This window comes from Ursus americanus, chromosome 1 (genome assembly GCF_024610735.1).
Source record: "Ursus americanus isolate L20-20 chromosome 1, mUrsAme1.1.p, whole genome shotgun sequence".
Classification (NCBI taxonomy): domain Eukaryota; kingdom Metazoa; phylum Chordata; class Mammalia; order Carnivora; family Ursidae; genus Ursus; species Ursus americanus.
This window is the reverse complement of record NC_142127.1, coordinates 37,876,184-37,897,851: the sequence shown is the minus strand read 5'-3', so window position 1 is coordinate 37,897,851 and position 21,668 is coordinate 37,876,184. Positions and strand designations below refer to the sequence as shown.

The 21,668-nt window shown below is 39.3% G+C and overlaps 1 protein-coding gene and 1 pseudogene across 10 annotated transcripts in view; both read left to right on the top strand.

Annotated features, from left to right (window-relative positions):
• CCDC148 (coiled-coil domain containing 148) overlaps nucleotides 1–21,668 on the top strand; it is a 242,728-nt gene that overhangs the window by 187,390 nt on the left and 33,670 nt on the right. The window lies entirely within an intron of this gene.
• LOC148110739 (methylosome subunit pICln pseudogene) lies at nucleotides 16–19,295 on the top strand (annotated as a pseudogene).

Sequence of the window (21,668 nt, the reverse complement as noted above, 5' to 3'; positions counted from 1 at the left end):
TCTGGTGAGTTCGTCTTTCATTTGGACTGGGATGACTAGAAAGCTGGGAGTAGCAGGAAAACTATCAACTGGAGCTCTGCATGGTCTGTCTCTGAAGCTTGACTTCTTCAAAGCACAGTGGGCTCAGAGTAGCTGGACTTCCTACAGGGTACTTCAGGGCTCCAGAACCCCATCTTCCAACAAACAAGGCAGAAGCCACATGACCTAGAGATCACATACTGTTACTTCTATTTTATCTATTGGTCAAAGTAGTTATAAGCCCCACGAGATTCAAGTGAAGGGAATTTAGCCCCCAAACTCTCAATAGGGGGAATATCAAATAATTTGTCATTGTGTTCATTTTTTTTTTTTTAAGATTTTGTCTATCTGAGAGAGAGAGTACACACAAGTGGGGGGAGGGGCACAGGAAGAGGGAGAAGCAGACTCCCTGCTGAGCATGGAGCCAGACTCAGATATGGGCCTGGATCCCAGGACCCTGAGATCAAGACCTGAGCTGAAGGCAGACACTTAACTGATTGAGTCACCCAGGCGCCCCGTCATCATGTTTGACCATCACAATGCCCTATATCTGCATTATCTCAATATGCATATTTTAATTGTAGTTATTCATTAGATTTTTATCTTTTCCAATAAATCGTAAATTCTATGAGAATAGAATCTGTGTCTACAGCACAATATCCTCATATTTGGCACATTGTAGATAACACACAAGTCTCAATAAATAGTCATTAAATGGGAGAATGCATATAACTAGAATAAAGCACTTTTAGGTGAATGATAGGGCCTCAATTTGTTGTAAGGTGAATGAGCCACACTTGTCTTTGTTGTGGTTAGACTAGAGGAATAAGGAATTGCCTATTACAGTCATTTATCTTTGCCCCTTTTTTCTTAATAAAAGAATGCCATCTCAAAAGTGTCAGGCCTAAGTGTTAAATGTCATAAATCTTAAAAGTTACGTAGTTAAATGATTTCAATTTTTGAATCTTTGTCCACTAAGTGGTCACACATCCTAGGTAGGTGTGTATCTCCAGATGCTAAACTTGCTGTCTTCCAGGGCAGTCCATCTCATCTTTGGACAGCTATTGAATTTTTTCTTTTCCTCTTGTTATTTCTTTATTTTTTGGTAGTAAGCCCAGATCCGTCTCATCAGCTTCCACACATTAATTCTCCTTCTATTGCTTGAGAGCAAGTGAAACAAGTCTGAACCTTCTTTCCCTTGACAACCATTTAAATACTGAAGATAGTTATGTATTTCTCCTTCCCCATCTCCATCTCCATTACTATAAGCCCTTTCTTTTCTTTTCATAAGCTCCTTTTGGAGAGGTATGTTTTCAACCCATTTGTCATTTGCAGTGAAGTAGGGGCTTAGGGGAAGACCCTTACCGACCAAAGGGGCCCATCATGTTCAGCACATATCATGGTTCAGGGTCACTATGGAGATATCAAAGGATAGAAATTACTGTAAATGAAAGTTATTACTTAGGAAGTTAATTATGTCAGTATCTAATGTACATTTATTTAAATAAGACAAGTTTACATCTACAAGCAAACTAATCTGATTGCACAAGGTGTTCACATGAGCTCAATCTACCATGGCAAGGCCCCAGAGTGAAAAGATAGTGGAGGAGGTACCTTCACTTGCAGAAGAAAATAAATGAGAAACTGTCCAGTTCCAGGTGGATCCTGGGCTGATAGACCAAGATTCTAGTTGTTATTACTAGACTTTACGACTCCTCCCAATTATACTGTTTCCTAACTGAGAACGAGCCTTCCTATTTGGAGCAGCTGATGGGCTTCTTGAATCTTGGAGGTCTGGGAAGAGATTTACTATCCGCTTGATGGCTTAAAAGCATAGAACTGCTTAGCCCTATCATGCCATCCAAAGGAGCCCCTTTCCTTTACCAGGGCCAAGTGAGGCAGCTAAAAGGCAGCCAGCACAAAGGCACAATTGTAAGTTTTTCCCTTTTGTTTTCTGGGTTGAGCCACATCTACCCTTCTATCTATTTTTTTTGTAAACTAAGAATATTATTTTACATTTTTAAATGGCTAGAAAAAAAAAAGAAATCATGTTATGTAAAAACTATATGGAATTTCAATTTCTGTGTCCATAAGCAATGTTTTATTTGAACACAACCATGTTCATTCGTCTATTTGTATGCCACAACGACACATATAGTGTGACACATACAGCAACTGTATGGCCCACAATCAGTGTGACATACAGTGACTGTATGAGCAACAGGCCTGAAATATTTATTGTCTCACCCTCTAAAGAAAAACTTTGCTGACCCCAGGTCTAGTGGGATGGTAGAAGGGAAGGGCATTAATGCTGTTGCTTTTTGCAAAATATCCTTATATATTTGGGTTCTGTCCTTAACTAGCCTCTAGATAAATTGAACCAGAATGAAGGAAAGCTAGGAGAAGCTGACTCAGGAAAGCTAGGAGCCAGACTCAGATATGGGTCTCTCTCAGATAGACAAAATCTTAAAAAAATTGTACTCAGTCGAACGCACCATTCTCTCCTCTGATTGCATTCTTTTTTGTCTGTTCCCTTGCACATTAAAGCACTTAGAGCTCTAGGTACGCTCTAACCCTCTGCCAAAGCAGAGCACAATTAAAGCTTCTTCCCCAGGACATACATCTTAATTAATCTTGCCCAAGGTGACAAAGCATTTATGCACATGTATATGGATCACTTTTAAAAATCTATATTGAACTCATGATCATCTTTCTCTTTTTTCTCCACCTCCCACTTTTTGATAAAATTTCAAGTTTAAGGAAGAATTGCAAAAATGGTACAAAGAATTTCTAGCCAGACTTATTAACTTTTAGTATTTTGTCCTATTTGCTTTACCATTTGTACTCTTGCTCTCTCTCTTTCTCTCCACCCCACCCCCACACACTGTGGTCTGCCATACTATTTAGAAGAAAGTTGCTGCCAAGCAGCTGGAGTTGCTGCGCTTCAGTTCCCTCCCCAGGCCTGTCTCCACACTCCCTGCCGCAGTGAGCTTCCTCAAAAATTTCCTGCTGCCAGACTCAGCTGAGGGGCTCTGCCGAACAGCAAGGGCCTCGGCATCCTGGCACCCTTTACATCACTGAGAGCCATCTGTCTTGGTTAGATGGCTGTGGATTAGCATTCTCACTGGAATACCCCACCATTAGTTTGCATGCCTGTCTGTGAGAATATTGTATGTTATGGAGAATGCCAAATTTGGGGGAGAATCCAAAGAATCTGTTGCTGAAGAAGAAGACAGTGATGCTAATGTTGAACCCATTGCTGAATTTCGATTTGTGCCTAGTGATAAATCAGCAATGTTCACTGCAATGTGTGAATGCCAGGCTTTGCGTCCAGATCCAGCGGATGAAGATTCAGATGATTATGATGGAGAAGAATAGGTTGTGGAAGCACATGAACAAGAGCAGGGAGACATCCCTACATTTTACATCTATGAAGAAGGATTATCTCATTTAACAGTAGAAGGCCGAGTGACAATGAAGAGATTAGAACGAATGCGCAACCAGTATAACATGGCTGGAGTCCAGACAAGATTGAGTAGGAGATTATGTGGATGGGATGGAGCTAGACACTACACCAAGAGTTGCAGGACAGTTTGAGGTTGCAGATGGTGAGCACTGAGAATGATTTATGCTGCTGTGGGATTCTACTCGCCGTAGGAAAGAACTTGGTGCCTCTTCTGTGGAGTAGGTGTTGATGAGTCTATTTCCTTCTCCAAAACTTATCTGAACCAGTTCTTTTTTGAGACAGACTATACTGAGACAAGAAGCTGTCACCAGCAGAAGAAACTATATCTTTATTAACGAAGGTGAATTAACCAAGAGGGTATTTGTAGTTTATCATCTACCTCAAAACCTTCTGTGTCTAGGTCCCCTCTGAGGAGCCTGTAGCTCCTGCCCTCGCTCTCTGCATCTTCTGTAACCCGGCAGGCCCACACAGTGAGAATGCACAGGCACTGGAAGGTATAGGTAGACTGGGTGGGAAGGAGGGAGGCTGAGTCCAAGATATACCCCTTCAGAGTCTAAGCATTCCCCCACCCCTCAGAAGGAAAGACAGAAAGATCTCAGAGAAATCCTGGCCTCTGCTCATTCTCCACAGGGGTAGGGGTCTTTTCACTAACTGGGGACCCAGATTAATTCACTCAGGCGTCTTTAGGGAGCCTCTTGGGAAACATCCTAGCACATATACTACCACTAGCACAAGTGCTTCTGACTAGCTTTTACTCTTTTTGCCATCCAAATCACCCGTCTGTTTTGTAATAACCTCTTAGGTTATATCCTTTAATTTCTTGCCCTTAGGTTGGTTCACATAACAACCAGTGAAATTGGTTGAAGTCCTCAGGGTACTTCAGATGATTATTGTCTTGTCTTTGTAATAGTTTAACAAATAAATCTAGGTTTTCTAAAAAAAATGAGGAAAAAAAAGTTGCAGACATCATGAAATCTCACCACTAAATGTTTTGGCATGATTTAGCTAAGAATAAGAACAATCACCTATGTAACCACAATACTATTATGATAGCTAAGAAAATGAACAAAAATTCTATGATATCCTCTAGTATCTAGTCCATATTCCAATTTCCCTAATTATCAATTAAATGTTTTTATAGCCTCCCCAACTAAGATAATGTACCGCATGAAAAAATAGATTATTTCAACTAACTTTTGAAGTCAGTACTCTGTACATTCTCAGTTGGATGAATTCTAAGGGGAAAAATACTGGGAAGAAATCCCAAACCTCACAGAGTAGGTTTAATATTAGTGGTAACATTGGTATTGCGACCTTGAAATATTTTACATTTGTGGTAGGACAAAGCATTTAAAGGAACATTTTAATGTTAACAGGACTAGGGCACAGAATACAAGAAAAGATACCAGTATTAAATTTAAAAATTTTTAAACTTTAGTATTAAATATAAAATGAAAATATCAATATGGACTTGTGATTTTTTTTTCTTGTTTTAAATAAATTTTTCTCCCTCTGAAAGGGTCACTGAAATGGCCTAGAAACAATGACACTTCAATAGCAATGAGCATCCCTAGTAGCATTTAATTATGTAATGGCCCTCCCTTCTGTTACCGCCCTAATACCTGGAGTCAGTACAGTTTTCTGTAAAGGGCTATATAATAAATGTTTCAGCCTGTGGGCCATACACTCCAGGTACTAAACAGGTTACCATCTACATCAATTTAGATATTGATTTCTAAATATCATTTTCGCCTAAAAGAACCAGGATTAATTGAGAAGAAGATGGCTGATTCTAGGTCTGGAACAGAGAAATTCTAAGTGGAGCTTAGGCTGTTTTATCATCTCATAAATGTTGAAGACATGATAGATTTAGAAATTGGCACTTTTTAATCTCCAATGTAATAATTATTTCAGGTGAAGGCCATCAATAGATAGTAAAATCTTTAGATGGAAGATTTTTAGATGGTAAATAGGGTATTTACACAGAGCCCAAGTATCACTCCATGAATTACTTACTAAATGAAAAGGGAGGGAAAAAAACATTCCTGTACAATGGGGAGATCTGGCCACTTTACGAACAACATCAGTAGTAGTGGACTAATAGCCTGACATTATTCCTTCTGAAATGATGCAATATGAAATACATCACCTTTGTGCCAGAAATACTTTATCTCAATCTAACCAATTTTCTAGTATAGGAATTGGCAAAGATTTTTTAAGAAAGAGACAGACTGTAATTATTTTAGACTTTGTGGGCCATATGGTCTCTTGTCACCACTGCTCAACCCTGCCCCAGGAAAGCAGCTATATAATATAATATGTAAACTAATGGGTGTGGCTCTGTTCCAATAAAACTTTATTTACAAAAATAAAGTGGGGGATTGGATTTGGCCTGTGAGTTATATATAGTTGGTCAATGCTTGTTTGAGACCTAACTTACAGGAAAGTCACGGGAAGAGGAATGACAGGAAAGGATTAGATACCAACAGGAAATAATCAGTCTAATCCAAAATGATGGCTATGCTACAGAACAACTTTAAATGCTTCAAAAAAGTCAGTGTCATGGGTAAAAAAAGTGATGGAACTGATGACTGTTCAGTCTAAAATAAGCTAATGAGACATGCAAACCAGTCTGAGTGTGTGGATCTAGGTAACAATCATGCTTTTTATACACAGTGCCGCTAAGTCCTGTCTCCACACCCCTGTTCCTGTGCAGGTGATTATTTGGACCAATGTGCAGAATCATTTGGTTATCCTCTCTCCTCCATCAGAATGATTTGCCATCACTACCAGAATGACTTGCTTGAGAATGTCTCAACCCTCCTGGGTTGCTTTTCAGAGTCTCATGACATAAAATCAATCCTATTTTTCTCTAAACTTTTGATTAAAATCATTAAGAAAGCAAGTTTATGAAGAATGATGGAGGCAGAAAAAAAAAAAAAACGCCTGTGCTTTAATCACCAATCTCTAATTACTACCAGTCACAAACAGGAGGTTTGTATCATTTGACCCTTTTATTCCCAAAGGGAAAGAAAAATTTGCTTGTTCCTAATAACAATCTAAGCAGATAACTATATTTTTGCTAATAATTATAATAAGGTGACCTTCCTTACTCACCTGCAATTTTCCTATGAGACATGACTTGGAATTAAAATCTCAATTTATTTCAGAGGATGCCATTTAAAACTCCTAAGTTCTATTACAGAGAAATAACTTAAAAATAACTTATCAGCTGAAAACTGGTTTTACATTAACATCAACATATCTTTTTAATTGAAACTACTTAAAAGAAAGTTATTTTCAAAGCTTTAAGTATCATATGCTTCTGAGCAAACTAATAAAGCCAAGTGAGATTTCTTATAGACCAAGATTTCTCCCCCCCCCCCCCAATTCACACCTCACTGCCATGACAGTCTTCTATCCCGGTGAAGCCTATGCATGACTTTAGAGAAGACTTCTTTACATTTGGCTCATCTTTACCAGTCTGAGCATCCCTGCCTTTATTTCTCCACTCTGGTTTTGGTTTGCTATCTTAAGTCATCTTTGTGAGGACAAAGCTGTTTAAAAATCAAGGCTTAATTTCCCTCATCACAATGAAAGTTTCTCCTGCTTTTGTTCCTCAGGGGAGGACTTCACAGTGGCTTTTCAGTTTTGTTTAACAAAGAGCTGAAGCATGTGCTACCATTAACATACAAAATTAAACAGCACAAATTTAAGCGAAGTTCACTGTTTCTGCCTTTTTTATCCTACAGACCACTTGTACAGGATGATAGTTTTAAATGACCTTTTCCAACCTATAAAATAGATCTTGAGGCCACTACAAGTATTGCCTGAAGATATTAGCCAGAAAGTTCAATGAAATCCTAGACACCACTAGGAAAGAAAGCAAAAACATGACTTGATATGTGTATAAAATCATCGTAAATTTGCATTAGGGAGACTGCATGATTCCTATTGTGATTCAGAAAATGATGACTATAATGACCATGAAATCAGGCCATTCCTTGTAGAGGACCAGAGTTGATGGACTGAGCGTCGAGCGTGGAACATAGTGGTGATATTATTTTAAAGCCATTAACCTATTTAATTTATAAGTTTAATAATTATAACTGAATGCCTACTACGTTGGCTAGAGTGATGAACAAAAAGGACAGTCCCTGTTTTCAAGGACCTGACAGTCTAATGGAGAATTGAATTCAGATAGTCTTGGTAAAGGCAAGCACAAAGTACAGTGGGAACATATGGGAGCAGCACCTAAACCAGGTAGGAGGTGGCAGGGGGAGTCAGGAAGTCTTCGTGCTAAAGGAAACATCTTCCAGAAACGGGAAATATCTTTCTGCCAAATACCCATGGCAATTTAAAGGAACTGACAATGATTTGGTATAGTTGAAGCATATGATTTGGAGTGGACTAGGGAAAGGTTGTGGTGAGAGAAAAGGATTAAATAGATAAGTAGAGGCTAAATTATGGGAAGTCTTTAGGAGACTTACATCTTACAGGGTTTGAGTAGGGTAAATTCTGACTTTTAATTTAGTAATTATAATTAATTGAGTTAAATAATTAATACATTTAGTGATTTATACCTTTTCTGCTTCCAAAAAGATTTTAATATAGGCATAGAGATTTAACAAATTCCAGAATACTAGAAAAAAAAAATTAGGGAAGTAATTACCTTGGGAGGTTGTACTTATTAATGCACAAATGGGTTCAAAATGGGATTAGACACACAAATGTAGGTTATTAGAGAAATTGTTTATTTAAGATCTTCCCACAAAGGGACCACATAGACATGATCAGAAACTGAGTCTCAGACAGAATGGTTTTTTGGTCTGGTTTGGCATTATGTGCCTTAGGTATTTATATCCTTATCCCTTATGTATACATACCCATCTATTTGAGGTAGCCTCAGTAAATATGATCTTCAGGTGAGCTTAGAACATCAGAGAATATTTAGAAAGCTGAAGTCCCTACCTACTTTTGGAGAAAATCCAGACATCCCATCTTCCACTGATTGCATTTTTGAGTGACTTTTTAGCAATAAGACTCTCTACTTCCAAATTAACCTTCTGTGAAATCATTGATTAAAATGGCTGATTAAAAACAACTTTAGGGGAAAAAAGACCCTTAAGATAATTTTCTCTCACTGAATGCTTCTCAAGTTCTTTCTATGAAGTGCTGTAAGTTGAATCTCTCTTAACTCATCCTAAGTGGAAACAGAGAACAATGACTCCTCTGTATAAAATTCCCAGTCATTCTCCAAGATCACTTTCCATTTCCCATTAGCCTTATCATTGCCATATAAGGAGTCTTACTTTCTTTATATTTTCTTGAGTCAGTTCCTGATCCTTTAATAACATTTGCTGACCTCCTCCTGAATTCCCTCTTAAGAATTCAAGTATTGATTCTAAGACATTTAATGATCTCCCTTTCTAGTGTCTTAGTAGATACAGAGTTGGGCTTAAATTGTAGTTATTTGAGGTTCAAGTTAGCTAAGAAGTAAGTATACAGCTAATATACAGAGCACATGGATATGTAAAAACACCAACACAAACACAGGCACAAACACACATGGGCAGAATAGGGTCTAGAGGACAATGTAGATAAAGAAGCAGGGATTTTGAACAGAAAAATCAGATATAAAATTTATATAAGGGAATTTCCGACTTCACCTTAGGAGAGCCAACTAATAAGTTAACAACTCAATATGAAAATTATTCAGGTCAGTTGTTTAATATAGGTTATGCTTCCACATGTTTTGACTTGGAAGAGGTCAGACCACTTTGAAAGGAAAGCAGGTTGGAGGAAATAGGGAAGTGTGAATTAAAGTTAGGAAATTTCATGTAACTATACTATACCTTTGCGTTTTTCCATTTTACTACTAAGTGGATTCACAGCAATAACATACTAGTAAATATTTAACAACTTGCTGGGGTTTAAGGGAGGGGATGGGATAAGCTGTGATTTATAGTATTTGCTGATTTCTGTGGCATACATACTTTCACCCTGGTTTACTCCAAACAACCAACTTGATGTTACTTAACACAGAATTGGGAGGAAATGTGCAGTCGTATGTGATTATATATTATTTCTACTGTACAGACACAACAGATATAAATAACCTCAAGAGGCTAGATAATAGCAAAATAATTAGGAAGTGATGAATTTTGATTCTTTGCTACCTTTGTTTTTATTTTTTAATTTTTTTTAGTGTTGTATTAAGTTTTTTTTTTTTTTAAGATTTTATTTATTTATTTGACAGAGATAGAGACAGCTAGCGAGAGAGGGAACACAAGCAGGGGGAGTGGGAGAGGAAGAAGCAGGCTTCTAGCGGAGGAGCCTGATGTGGGGCTCGATCCCAGAATGCTGGGATCACGCCCTGAGCCAAAGGCAGACGCTTAACCGCTGTGCCACCCAGGCGCCCCTAGTGTTGTATTAAGTTTTAACTTTAATTCCAGTGTAGTTAACAAACAGTGTTATATCAGTATCAGGTGTACAATATAGTGATTCAACAATTCTATGCATTACTCAGTGCTCATCAGGACAAGTGTACTCCTTAATCCCCATCACCTGTTTCACCCATCCCTCTACCCACCTCCCCTCTGGTAACCATCAGTTTGTTCTCTGTAGTTAAGGGTCTGTTTCTTGATTTGCCTCTCTTTTTCCTTTGCTCATTTGTTTTGTTTCTTAAATTCCACATATGAGTGAATTCATATGGTATTTGTTTTTCTCTAACTTATTTTAGCATTATACTTTCTAGCTCTATCCATATTGTTTCAAATGGCAAGATTTCATTCTTTTTTATGGCTGAATAATATTCCATTGCATAGATACCACATCTTCCTTATCCATTCATCCGTTGATGGACACTTGGGCTACTTCCACAATTTGCCTATTGTAAATAATGCTTCAATAAACACAGGGGTGCATATATCCCTTTGAATTATTGTTTTTGTATTTTGGGGGTAACTACCCAGTAGTTCAATTACTGGAATGTGGGGTAGTTCTATTTTTAACTTTTTTTTTTTTTGAGGAACCTCCATATTGTTTTCCAGAGTGGCTGCACCAGTTTGCGTTCCCACCAACAGTGTAAGAGGGTTCCCCTCTCTTAAAAAAAAAAAAAAAAATGCAGGGCCGATCTGCCGGCTGTGCCGCGAGCTCCACAGCGGGCTGAGTTGAGGGCGTGCGGGAGGGTGAGCATCGACCTCAGGGTTAGGGCGTGGGGGCCGCCAAAGGTGGGGACGGGCTCAGGGGGATCCCCCAGTTCTCCTGCCCTGAATGCTCTGCGGCACCCCAAGGGGCACGATTTCCTGCGGGGTGGCAGGCTGAGTCCTGCAGTGGGGCTCAGGTGTCCCCAATCCCCGGGGCTTGAGAGGGTTCCCCTTTCTGCACATCCTCACCAACTCTTGTTGTTTCTCGTGGGTTTTATTTTAGCCACTCTGACAGGTGTGAGGTGACCTCATTATAGTTTTGATTTGCATTGTCCCTGACGAGTGACCTTGAGCATCTTTTCACGGGTCTGTTAACCATGTTATCTTTTTTTTTAAATAGTTTGTCTCATAAGTTAATATAATTTAATGTTTATTAATGGCCTTATTAAAGAACTAGCTTACAAAGGTCCTAAACATTTAGCAGTTGGCTCTCTCCCGCTGATATGAGACAGCTTTGGCGCTTAACTAAGGCACGCAGTCACCCCAGCAGATGAAGGCGATCATAGGACTTAAGTCCCATGAAGAGATAATTGTGATTCCCTGTGGATTGCTATGGAATTGTCCGTTTGTGTACCTGCTATGCTGTATCAGCTGTCCTGCCTCCCTGCGAATTCTCCCAAATTCGGAAGCGAGGTCCTAAACCTCAGGCACCTACTGGACACTCTGCAGTTGTTCTGGCTTGTCTGGTCAGTTTGAAGAAAAGTAGGAGGTTTTCCAGAAACTTGGAAGTCTTGCATGGAAGACTGACGCAGCTGGCTACGGAGGGAGTGTTTTCGTCTGGTGCTCTTATTAACACTGGAGCTTAGGGAAGCAGAGTCAAACATAGATAACTCTCAGTGTGTGCTGTACTTGATCTTTTAAATAACTTTCCTGGCGGGGGAGGGGGGGGTCCTATGACCAGAAAGAGAGGCCCTGAGCTAGGGACAAAGCTACTTTTTACAGATGGAGCAAATATATATATATTTTTTTAAGATTTATCTATTTATTTATTTGACAGAGAGAGACAGCCAGCGAGAGAGGGAACACAAGCAGGGGCAGTGGGAGAGGAAGAAGCAGGCCCATAGCGGAAGAGCCTGATGTGGGACTCGATCCCGCAACGCCAGGATCACGCCCCGAGCCAAAGGCAGACGCCCAACCGCTGTGCCACCCAGGCGCCCCCAAATATTTTTTGATAGGAGTCTTAACAATCCTAATAAAAGTCAGGGGTGGGGAGCAGAGGGTTATCCTAAATCTTAAGAGAAAAGGCAAAAATTCACAGGGAACAAGAGCAGCAAAACCTTGGGGGCTAAATGGGTGTTGAATGATGATGAATTCCCTAACATATGACTGGAGGTTTGATAATTATAGTACAGAAATTAGGACCATAAACTTTAAATTTAATCAGGATGTTGGACATGCCTTCCTGTGAATGGTCAAACCCAGGAGGCACATCAGGAGACAACAGTATAAGCCAATGAATATATTGAGGAAAGTGGAAAATAACAAGAGCAGTAGACTCTGAGAGCATTTGGGGAGTGGGAAAAGCATGAGATATGTACCTCAAATAGAGAGAATAATCCAATAAGGCCCATTAACTGGAAATCACATTAAAGAACAGAGAACAGATAATTCCTCCTACATAGGTCCACATTTGGACATCTATGGCCAGAAGCCAGGGAAGGAGCATCTCACATGTTCCATAAACAGTAGTGCAGTAAATTAACTCCCAGTGAGACAAGCAGAGATTGCAGCATGTGCAGGGCTATGAAAGTGAGCCTGGCGTTATCAGCAGGTGATGGAACATACACAAATATCAGGAGTCTGTGGCAGGAATCAAAAACAAGCTGATGAGCAGGAAGGGGGTGGAATGCTGGAAGGAGAATACTACAGTCAGAAGAGGCCAAGTGTTATGGGAACATCCCAAGTAAAATTAAGCGTCAGTGGACAAGGCATTTGAAAGTATTATGAGCACAGGGCAGGAATAGGGAGGCAAAAATCAGTATCCAAGAGACTGATTACCAGAATAATTTTCTACCCTTTTTTTTTTTTTTGTAAGAAAAGGAGAGAGAGTCAGAAGGGGGCAAAGGAAGCGGGAGAGAATTCCAAGCAGGCTCTGCATCCAGCATGGAGCCTGTTGGGGGACTGTATCTCACAACCCAGAGATCATGACCTGAGCCAAAATCAGGAGTTGGACACATCCCACTGAGCCACCCAGGTTTTCTATTGTTCCCGTGCAACAGGCACTAATCCCAGAAAAGCAGTGGTTTCGAAATTTACAGATCAAAAATATAACCTAGTGGGTATGTGAAAATATAATCCCAGAATCCTACCACCTGTGATCTTAGGTTAAGCCCAGGAATCTGCATTCTAAAAGTAAGCACCACCGAAAATCCCGTTTCAGTTGGTTCACCAACCACTTTCTGAGAAATACAGGAGTATCATTCATCCAGGGTCCCTGATGGTGAGATGGTTCTGGAAATGTACTGTTAAATAGCCCAGAGTTTCCGCATTCCTACCTAGTGAGCAAATGCTAACTCCTGTGAGAGGCAAGTTCATGGCCCAGCTGTCACAACTTGTTGCAGTTGCTTGGAAACATTACTCCTTTTATTTGGTTTTGTATCTTCTTTGATTTTTAATGTTGCCATTTTACCTTGGGTTTACTATGATGCATCATTTCAAATCTTGTTTGGAAACAGGTAGGATATAAATCCTAATTAAATTTAAAAATTAATTGCTGATGGCCTCTCTTATGTAATCAGAAGTGGGGAAAGTAATGCTGTTTAGATATTAGTTGAATAATAAAATATTCTATACTGAATCTTTCATGATAATGTATGTGAGAGTACCTTGAAAACTGGAGTTTTGTACAACTAGGTGATTTTTAAAATACCAGTACTTTATATATACCAAATAAGTATGTGCATTTATTGTATTCCTAGAAAGTCTTTATATACTCACAGCTTCTGATACTTATGATGTTTTATTAATTGAAGGGGAAAAGTCCAAGTTTTCTATCAGATACACCTAAAGAGAAGAATACATCACTTTGTCAAAATATCATGGCTCTTTATTCTTTGTAGCTCTTCCAAATCCTACAAACACAGAGAGGATTATCAGTACTATCTGAGTGTGTGTGGGCTTGAAAGCTCTAAATGTTTCTAAAAGAGCAAGGCTTTTGATACTTTTTTTTTTTTTTTAAATACTGGGAGCTTTTGGTGCAAGTTAATCCTTAGGATGTCTCAGACTATTGCTCCACAAACTATACCTTCCTAAGGCTTCCACGTAGTGGACATAACTGATTTTATGTTGGACCAGGTTCAGATAGGGTCTTCCTGTGGTCTGTGTTTGGCATTTGGCCTATTTGCAGAAAGACTCATCTCCATCTGCAATTATGCCAAGGTCTACGTATAAATGTTTTTATGCATTCAAATGGAGCAGTCCAAGCAAGACATTTCTGCTTGGATTGAAGAATACATATAAGAGAAATGTTGGCTGTGCCTGGCTAAGGTGATAAAATTATTTTCAAAAGCAAGGATCCAGGCAGAAGATAGATTTATTGATGTGACAGTCTTCAGGGAAACCAGAAACATGATCTCAGAAAGATGTATATTCAAAAGGAGGCCTTAGGGAATATTCTTGTCCCTTGAAATAATGGGGAATCCAGCAGGAGGAGTTGTGACATCTGGGAGAGGACAAAAAAGATTAAAATTTAGAGTTACTTGGGGAGAAAATGTGCGTTGCCTTTCATATATGTGACAAGGTTGGCTGTATCTCTAAGAAATTAGAACTATGTGTAAATGCAGAGAACAAACCAATGGTTGCCAGAGGGGAGGGGGGTGGGGGAATGGGCAAAATGGGTGAAGGGGCATGTGAGATACAGGCCTCCATTTATAGAATAAGCCACAGGAATAAAAGGTACAGCATAGGGAATATAGTCAGTGGTATGGTAATAGTATTGTGTGGTGACAGTTGGTAGCTACACTGGTTGTGAGCACAGCACAATACATGGACTTGTCAAATCACTATGTTGCACACCTGAAATGAATGTAACATTGCATGTCAACTATATTTCAATTCAAAAAAGTTAAGGATGAAGGATGTGTACATGTAGTGTTAATATTTGAAGAGAGAATTTAACTATTGCCCATTGTCTTAGTCATTTGGGGCAGCCATATTTAATTTTTGTTTAAAGAATATTTTTCTAGTTTTATCAATTTTATTACTTAATAACATAATTCCTTTTGTAAAAAAAAAAAGAAATTAGAATTATGTGGACCTTCAGCTTATAGCTTTTAGAGAAAATAAAATCACTTTCTTTTGCCATTGGATCAGCCAGTAACTTGAGTTAGGGTAAATAATCTATCTACTCCTTTCATTAGTTTAACTTGGACTAAGTGGATTTTCCTGCAGGCTTACTGTTTGGGGGGGTCATGATTAGGCCCCTGGGAAAGCCAGGCCTGTTTCTTTTCTGAGGCTGATAACTAAGAAGGTCTTGTGACTGGAGAGAGGTCTTCTAAGGAACTTCGTGCCATTGCTTTACACACTGCGCAAAATGTGAACAGAGACAGCCCATCTCCTGGTGTCCGTTGTTAGCCATGTCTAGAGAGGCCAACACTTGGCCATTGTAACTTTTATTAAAGTAAAATTCCGTAAAAGTTAATTACCTATTTTGTTTACACCAGCAACTTGCTTAGGAAACTCTGCCCTACTTCTCTTCTAGCTGGTCCTCCCTTTCCCCAGCTGCTCCCCAAGCTTGGGATTTAACCATAATTCTGATATTCTAATAAATTGTACAAATTTTGTGTTTTTGTTCACCTACTTTACTGTACTTCTCTGATCCATGACTCTCCTCTAGGAATGTCTCCATTTCTCCATTCAAAGAGCGGTCCCAAGGAATATGGCTGTGGATATATCTAGCTTAATGTAGGAAAGGAAAATACAGGGTTTTTTGAGATTTCTGCCTGTACCTAAGTAGTGCTGCTGAGAAAAAATATATATCCTTTAAAAGGGGGGCTGAGAGTCAGTGGTGTAGGTATTATTATTTTTAAAGAGTTTATTTATTTATTTGAGAGAGAGAAAGAGTTCGAGTGGGGCAGGGGGAGCAGACTCCCACTGAGCAGGGAGCCCAACATGGGGCTCCATCCCAGGACCCCGGGGTCATGACCTGAGCCGAAGGCAGATGCTTAACCAACTGAGCCACCCAGGTATTATTTGTAAATTTATTTGGATCTCTGCCCAGTTTATTATTTTATCTTTTCCGGTAAAGTTGGTTCCCTATCACTTCGGTCTATAGTACTATTTACAGTTTTGTTTATCTGCTTGAGCTCTGGAGAAAACCACACGTCTCTCTCTTGGCTTCAAGTAATAGCCTTTCTAGAACATCGGCCTCAGCTCTCAGCTGGAGAAACTGCAGTACAAGCATCAGAGCTCATGGAGCCCGGCCTGTGGATGGGCCCTCTCCCCCAAGATCCAAACATCAGCGCTTACTTGGCCAGACTGTAGGGTGCACTGCTTTGTGGAAGTGTCTGCCTCTAAAGAAAAAAAAGTACTGTGATTTCGGAATTCAGTCCCTAAGGCTGAATTCTGAGACGGAATGGAGACTGCTAAGAGAGGCGTGACTGGGCAGGAAGTCACTGGAGAGGCGAGTTCAAACTTGGATGCAGAAACTCCAGTGGCGACGAGAGACTACCAGCATTTATGGGAGCCAAGGAAAAAAGCACGAGGAAAGTCATGCCCGAAATGAAATATAGTTTACCTTTTGTTTTTTAGAAAGCATATTTAAAATGCCTAACCAAAAACTCATGGTAAAGAAAATATTCTATAATGTTTGCAGAGGGGGGATTAGCAGGGTTGCTTTAAAAAAAAGAGAGAAAAAAAAGCCCAAAGCCCCCAAAGGTGTTTATGAAAGTAACCATTCTTCTACACTGTTTTTTTTTTTTAAAAACTTCAAATGTTAAAGAGGCTGTTTGTGAAGCCTCCTCGCTGACCATTTCCTAGGCTGAAAGAAAATCAGGGTTTACTTCATTGCTGTGGGCGGCTGAATCGCTATAAAATTCTTTGGTCCTTTTGATGTTTGGTGTCTACAGAAGTTCTGAGAAACCTGGGAAGGAAGGAAGAGAATGTAAGGGGGATTTTCAAACAATATTAGAGAAGGTGAGTTTTATTAATCCTATTTACTTAAATCATTTGTTTGAGGGAGAGGACTGTGGTTTCTTTTGTTCTCAATGCCATCCCCTTGGGATTCCTGAAGAAGAGGATCCAGTTCCATCAAAATGACACAAGTGTCTGTCTCTGGAAATCTAGAACCAGTTAAAGTCAGAAGTTGAAAATAGATAACAACCAAACTGAAATATTATAATTTGATAACTAGTGGTATATGTTATTAGTATGGCTTTTTAAAATTTCCTTCTAACAATGCTTCTTTCTGCTGTGATCATTCTGAAAACACCCTTCCTGAAATTAGGTCCTCAGAAATTCCATGTACCTTATAAGAATTCTTCAGGAAAAAAATCCAATAAAACTAAACACCCACGTTTGTCACCTTCTTACCTTTAAATTATTTCTTTCTCTTTACAAATCGAAGTGGGAAAATAATTTAAAGAAAGCTAATATTGTGAGGTAAACCCTCAACATGAGTTCCCTTCTTCTATAACTGATAATGATTAGATAGATTCTTGAAGATTTTTTAAATGCAATACAGATTAGCTGTAACATTAAACTTTATCTACCACAAACCATTTGTGAGTTCAAGAGTCACTGCAAATCACCCAATTAGTATCAAATGATAGACGTCTCTTCTTAGTGAACTCCTATGATGGCAAGTGGCAAGCTTCTGAATGGATTAAAAAATATGTGTTTATTTACTTGATAGGTGTTTCTAAGTGCTCTGGGCTTTTCTTATGTGATTTGATAGGATTATGGTTTTTACATATTCATATATGTGGCACTTAAAAATACGTCGCATAAATGAATGTATGAAGGCAATTAGGTGAATAAATGCTGATGTGCTTGCATAGCCTGTTAAATTGCAGACCATCATAAATCATTCCTGAAAGCCAACAAGTCATTCCTGCCTCGGCCGCCCCTCCAGAATCACAGGACTAGCAAGTCTGCATCACGGATGTCATGGTTTTTAGCATCCATGCTTCCTGATTGTCCAAAGGAACTAAACTCCCAATTTGTTCTCCAGTGTTTCAACTTCTCTTACTTCTTGTCAACTCCTCAAATGATAACATACCTTACAAAGGAATACGCACTGATTAGACAGGCTTAACTAAGGGGTGTTATTCAACTTCCTCTTTATTTTGTCTTATGTTCTCTTATTTACCTACAATTTAGAAAATTTAATTGGATGTTTGCCATTACTTTTAAAATTTTATTCATCATTTATTCTGTCTTTCATTTTTTGGTGAATAGTGAATATTGCCTTCTGTTTTAGGCACTATGCTAGTTGTTAGGGATACAAAGGCAATTGAGACATAGCCAATGTATCGGGAAATGTAGTCTAACACAAACCACACATGGAAACAAATAACTGTAGTTCAAATGAAGAAGTGTGTATGGATTATGCCTATTCATTTGCTTACTTCAGTAGCTCTGCTTGTTCAATGGAAAGACAACTCATATTTCCCAAACTAGATTCTATTGGAAAAAGCTTCTATTATCAGATAATTTAGGGAAATTAGCACACTCCTCTTTTTTTGAAAATTCGTAATACATGCCACCATATTCTAATAAATATTCTGAGAGATCCTACTGTAAAGAAACCTATTTCACTTTGTTTATCTTTCTCAAGCTTACTTGAATACCCAACACATTATCCATGGCACACATTTTAACATCCTGTGGGATATCAACATCCCATGGGCCATCAATTTGGAAAATGAACTGAAAATCATTTGGAACAGTTTGGCACATGCCCTCCTGTTATAAGAGGATGAAAAGATAAATATTCCCTTATACATAGATGATATGTTTATTGGTCAGGACTCCTCAGAAGCAACTGAGAGAAACCTAACTCAAACTAGCTTAGGAAGACAGGAGCATGGATTGAGTCACACGGATGGGAATCCAGGAGTGGGTCTTGCCTCAGGGACTCAACTGGCATCTTTAGGTTCCTCTCACTCTCTTTTTACTTCTTTACTTTTACCTGTTTGTGCAGTGGTATGGACTTTCTCATATGTCTGGGCTGGGGAGAAAGGAGACTATTCTTGAACAGCTCCAGGCTTAATTACATCATTTTAGCTTAGTGACCTCAGAGAGAAAAGAAAGCTTTTCTTCTTCAAAAGCCATATAAATCTCCAGGAAAGATTCTGATTGGCTCAGCTGAAGCTCACTGAGGCCCAGTCACTGTGGTCATATTTGTAATGTACTATTATTAACCATATCTGGTCACCAGGAAAGGGGGGGGGTTCTCTGATTAAAGGTTTCGACAGACCTAGAGGGAACGAGGAAAGGCAGTTTGAAAGGGATTGATGTTACTCGGTTGATGTTTGAGGATAAAAAAACCAGACAGATGTCTACCACAGTGTGGTCTAATTATTAAAATCTAGATTTGGCCATAATAGGCAGTTAGCCCTAGTATCCAATTACTGCCAAAAGTCAGGGATAAAATTAAAAAATCAACTCTTCTCATATTAAAGTCATTATTTTTGGAATACTTCTCCTAATTTATAAAATGGTTATAGCTAATAATCCCAAATGTTGTGACCTCAGACAGGTTTAATTGTATAAAAGATTTTCTTGGCTCCAAGAAGTTGTATTGTTCAAAGTTATACATTCTATGATTTTTAAGTAGTTGAAATGATTAACCCTGATATAAATATTTCAGGTTAAAATTGTTGCAGCCATATTATGAGGGATTAAGCAATGGGAACTCAATTCTCTGCCTTTGGGTTAGAGCAAATATAACTATAGAGCAAAAATAACTAAGTAGAGGGGCACCTGCATGGCTCAGTGGGTTGAGCATCTGCCTTTAGCTCGGGTCATGATCCCAGGGTCCTGGAATTGAGCCCTGCGTCAGGCTCCCTGCTCAGTGGAGAGCCTGCTTCTCCCTTTCCCCCTGCTTGTGCTCTCCCTCTGTCAAGCACATAAATAAAATCTTTTAAAACAAACAAACACAAAATAATAAAACCAGACTAGACTAGGTGGAATCTTGGCCCTCTCAACTCTAAGAGAATGTGGGGAGGCATTCCAGACTTCTCATAGGCATGTGCAATTCGGTTTGTTCCTAAGATTTTTTGTGAAAAAACCATGCCAAGCTCAGATGCCCATTAAAGCAGGTGCTCCGTATTTAACTATCAATATGATGTAGTTACACTTGAGAGATTAGTCTGAAACCAATTTTGATATTACATAAAGAAAAAATAAAAGATCAGAGTATTTGGGAGTTTGAAGGAGGTGGAGGCTACAGATACCGATGCCTGGATTGTAGGAGTCAGATTTCCCAGAAGATGTTTTTAAATTAAGAAGAGGATTCATGTTGGAACCTTGGGTGGACAGATGAAGAGGAGCCAGTAAAAGGAGTAAAAGCAGAGGGGTAGGAGGTCCATTTCAAGGAGGGGGTCATTAGTAGCAGGCTTTGTGGACAGGTTGTTGGAGGAACTCTAAAAAAATCTAGGTTTATGTTTTGGAGTCCCTGGTGATATTGGGGAGAATGGTTTCCAGAGAGTGGAGGAGGCAGACTGCATGGGTTTTGGATTAAATGAGAAGTGAAGAACTGGTGACAGAAAGTATAGCTTTTTCATTTAAAAAATTTTGCAGTGAAGGAAAAATGAAAAAGAGGATGGCAGTTGAAAAGAGATTCAGAGTTGGGAGACATATTTTTCCCCATTTGAAGAAGTTTGCTTACGGCCTTTCCAGTAAAGTAGAAGGGGAGGTTCTTTGCTAAGAGGGAGAATGTTAAGCAGCTGGTGTAAATACAATTAATCTGGAGGAGAGTGGAATGTCCAGGTAAAGTTTGACCTTATAAATACATAATAAATTCAGCAAAGACTTGGAGCTGGGAATCAGCAGGGCATATGTGAAAAGAAAAGAAGATACTAGTGATAATACCCTTACAAACATAGACCCAGGGATCCACAGCTGGAAAGAGAATGAAGTAAATAAAGCCTGTGTTTCATAACCTAGGGAGTGGGGGGAAGGGAAGAAGTAGGAGAGTAAATTTCATGAGGGAAGATCCAGCTTCCTGTCTGGCACATAGAACACAGTTTAAATAGATCATTGGAAAAATGGAAAGCCTGGTGGGCTAAAGTAGCAGAATGAGTAAGGGTGAATGACGAGAATATAAGAAACACAGGCAGTTAGCAGGAAGTCCACCCCTAGAGTTGTGCGGTCTTATCAATATCGGAGTCAGAACTGAATTCCTCAGTCTAAGATTTTGGTAGGGAACAGTTCTAGGTGACGCCAAGCTCCAAGTTGGGTCAAAAGAATGAGTTGTTGGAGCAGCGGAGAAGTGAACGCTGTTGAGGCTAAAGGGACTGGAAGGGTGGAGTTTTGAGTAACCCTCAGTAAATGTTGGCAGTGACGTGGGCAGTTAGTAGTTGATTCCAAGAATCCTGTCAGAAAGAGGATGGTATAACTCCAAGGTCAATGGATAAAGCTTTTCTAGAATTGATACTAGAGAGCCAGGAAAATGCCAGCCTTCTCCTTCCACGATTTTAAAGGGGAGCAATAGGAGTACTGTCACCTGGGAAGCACTGGTTTTCAGTTAAGAAAAACTATTACAGGGAGCAACCAAGAGTGAAGTGGGATGGGGTTCTATGCTCCAATGAAGGGAATATTTCATCACTAACTTTGTTTAGACTTGCTAGTGCGTGATCATAGAAAAGACAGACTTTTATTCTTGTTTTTAATTCTTTATAGAAGGTGCACCTTCTTGAAATGCTATTAGAAAGGAGTGTTCTAGGCAAATTTTAAGGGTATAAAAGGATTACTGAAATCTAGAAGGTAAGGGTTAGGAAAGGGTCAACAAGAGGAGGGTAAATACATTGTGGTAG